The sequence below is a fragment of the Herpailurus yagouaroundi genome, unplaced genomic scaffold (genome assembly GCF_014898765.1).
Source record: "Herpailurus yagouaroundi ecotype Mexico unplaced genomic scaffold, PumYag 221, whole genome shotgun sequence".
Classification (NCBI taxonomy): domain Eukaryota; kingdom Metazoa; phylum Chordata; class Mammalia; order Carnivora; family Felidae; genus Herpailurus; species Herpailurus yagouaroundi.
The window spans coordinates 13,322,426-13,326,233 of record NW_024412452.1 but is presented as its reverse complement, the minus strand read 5'-3'; positions in this window follow the sequence as shown (position 1 = coordinate 13,326,233).

The following is a 3,808-nucleotide window of genomic DNA, read 5'->3' as shown; positions in this document are numbered from 1 at the left end:
AGGTACATTACTGAATCAAAGAAATACTGAAATAATACATAAACTGTGACCCCATTTGTATAAACACAAAAATAACTCTTTTTCTGGGTTCATACACATGTATGTAAACACAAAGAAAAAGTCTGGAAGCTACATTTCAAACACTAACAAGGTTACCACCTTTGAGGAATACAAAAATAAGTTAAATGAGAATGGGAGGAGAACAAGAGAATTCAAAATGTCTACCGATTTTCATTTTTTTTTAGATTATATTACTATATTCCCTATAAAATTAAAGATCAATTTTTCAAAAATAATGGGGATCTCAGGGTGCCTGTCTGGCTCAGTCAGTAGAGCAGGTGACTCTTTTTTTGTTTTTTTTTGTTTTAAAGAGAGAAAGGGACAGCGTGCGCAGCAGGGGAGAGGAGCAGAGAGAGAGCATGTGACTCTTGATCTCAGGGTTGTGAGTTTGAGCCCCACACTGGGCATAGAGCTTACTTAAAAATAATAATCATTGGGGCGCCTGGGTGGTGCAGTCGGTTAAGCGTCTGACTTCAGCCAAGTCACGATCTCGCGGTCCGTGAGTTCGAGCCCCGCGTCGGGCTCTGGGCTGATGGCTCAGAGCCTGGAGCCTGTTTCCAGTTCTGTGTCTCCCTCTCTCTCTGCCCCTCCCCCGTTCATGCTCTGTCTCTCTCTGTCCCAAAAATAAATAAATGTTGGGAAAAAAAAAATAATCATCATCATCATCATATCGCCTCTCGGCCTTTTGGCTAAGATCAAGTGTAAAAATAATAATCATGGGAATCTCTGTTATCTTCCCCTCAATTTTTCTGTGAACCTAAAACTATCATAAAAAAACTTAATTTGTAAAAATTTTTTTATTTTTATTTTGAGAGAGCACAGGTGTGCAGAAGTGGGAAAGGGGATGAAAGAGAGGGAGACAAGGAGACAGAGAATCCCAAGCAGGCTCTGCACGGTCAGCATGAAGCCTGACGCAGGGCTCAAATCAACAAACTGCGAGCTCACGACCCAAGCTGAAATCAAGAGTCTGACATCCAACTGACTGAGCCACCCAGGCGCCCCTTAATTTTTTTTCAAATGAGCAGAAGAGGGAACCTACAAAGGATGTCCTTTGCTTCAGATGCTAAATTTTCTCTGTCCCTTCCACCCCAGATGGCTCTGGTGTTCAGATCTTACAGTTTCCCATCTGCCCACATCTGAGATGTTAACACCAAGCTCCCTAATTCCACCGTCTACCCTGAGTCACTGGACCCAGGCCAAACCTGACCACCAATCCCCTGGCCTGGGCCAGAGTCCCAGGAGGAGAGGTCAAACACTAAAATTTTAAACAAACATGGGAGAATGAGGGGCACCTGACTGGCTCAGTCAGTAGAGCATATAACTCTTGATTTGGGGGTTGTGAGTTTGAGCCCCATGTTGAGTACAGATGCTAACTGTACTCAAGGACAAGGATCAGGTAACCTTGCTGGCCAGCAGAAGTCTCAAAGGGGGAAAAGTATTTGAAAGTCTGGAAGCAGTTTTGCAGTGCTGAGGGATGTGGCTGGGGGACAGTCAGGTAAAATCAGGGGGAAGTGGTATGGGGTGAGTTACAGAAAGAGCCAGTACCACTTATAAAGATTCCAAGCAAAGTGCTATAGCATCATGGAAACTAGTTTCACAACAAAGGGAAAAGGGGAAGCTAAATTCTGTGAAGGGGTTGGGGCAGGGCATGTGTGTCTAGGGGTATCTAGAGGAGACACTTCACATCAAAGCAGCAATTCCAGAAGGCACAGTATAAACATTTAGAAGCTGGAGCAGCAGAAAGAGGCCAAGGACTTGGCTCCTTCCTGAAAAGAATGGAGGTTCTAAAAATGAGGAGAAAAGACACTGAAATAAAACAATGTCTTTCCTTCTGTAGTAACCCAAGGCAGAGAGATCATGGCAGATCTCTGGTGACTGTACTCTTAAGTTTCAAGTGTCTGAGGATGAAAGACAACATATTTGGTCTACATATTTTCCTGGTTACCCAAAGAAATGGCACTACCTGGGCCCTACCCAACAGGTGATTCACCATCAATTAGTCTATATCACAGCCTGCTGAGCCTTACACTTCACACAGTCACATACCAGACTCTAGAAAAAAAACAACCTGGTATGAGCTGTCAAAGTTCTCTCAGTACCTGACCTCACCCGGTGGGGTAGGTTTCATTTCAAAACTGAAAGGGACTGAGGGCTGGGGAAATCCAAAGATCAACAGAGCCAGGGACAGGTGGTTCCCAGCAGAAAAGGGTCCCAGGCTGGAACTCAAAACAGAAACCAGACCACTGATAAGACACAATTTATGATGTCTGTCTCCAAGCCTTCAGATACTTATATGTTTTCCAATATTTACAATAGGGCATGACCATACTTACCCAACTCCTGACAACTAAGTATCTAGTTATCCAAGTGTTCAATAAACTTCCTGGCTTATCAAGTCTTTCTCCCTTGCAAAACTAGCTTTATTAAGTTTTAGAGCTCTGGGTTAACTCCAGTAACTGGGATACCTTGTGAATTTTATAGTTCTTCAAATGGGTCACATTTTTATTTATTTATTTTGAGAAAGTCTCAGAGAGAGAGAGCTTGCAAGCATGAGTGGGGAGGGGAAGAAAGAAGGAGAAAAAGGAAGAATCCCAAGCAGGCTCCACACCATCATTGCAGAGCCAGAAACATGGCTCAAACCCACAAAAAGTGAGATCATGACCTAAATTGAGATCAAGAGTCAGATACTTAACCAACTGAGCCACCCAGGAGCCCCCAAATGGGCCACATTTTAATCATAATTAATTTTATCATCTCTTTGTCCTTCTTCATGTCCCCACGGACCCTCAGCAAAATTCGTGTCTCACTAAAAAATTTCCCAAGTTTTTCACGTTGGCCCTCTCAACAGAGCAATATTCAGTACAATGAAAATATAGGTCATCAAAGAAGTCAAGTTATTTGCTTGAAGTTCATTTTTAACTAGCTGAGTGACCTTGAGTAAGTCACCTTTCTGGACAGTTTCTTCTTCTGTGAAGGTTGGAAACAGATGGAAACTTCCTTGAGTTAAGAAAAGACTTAAGTTTTTAGATCTAAAAAAGGTTAACAAGGGGCAAGCAGAGTTACTTTAAAAAGAAACACACCCAAAGCATATCATGATGAAATCTAAGCATGAAGAAAAAAATTTACAAACTTCCAAAGAGAAAGGACAGGTAATTACTTACAAGGAAAAATAATCCTATTGGCACTGGACTTCCCATCTGTATCACTTGAAACTGAAGACAGAAGAAAGCTGCATGTAGACTTTGTAGTGGCTAGAACTACTATTTGAGAATCCTAAACCAAGCCAAGACATCATTCCTACATTATGGTAAAATACAGGAGCACCTGGCTGGCTCAATTGGTAGAACATGAGACTTTTGATCTCAGGGCTATAAGTTTGAGCCCCACGTTGGGTAGAGATTACTTAAAAATAAAACCTTTGAAATATACATATACATAATTGGGCACAAAAGAACCTTGAAAGTACCACCCAGGCCCCTTTTCTAAGATCACTCAGAGAAAGAAGTACCCTATTCAAATTAATATTTAAATTTGGAATAAAGCTGGGAAAGACAAAGTATACACAAGACATGTTTCCCCTCCCCCCATCCCCAAAAGACCTTTTAATAAGGTTGTACCAAATGACTTCTGATGGCCTTTCCAACTACAATCTAAAACTGTCCTGTATACAACTGCCCCTGGAAGTCTGGGTTTGTGAGTTGTTCATCACCTAGTGGCCTGATGAAGTAAATGCAATTTTGTCAAATGC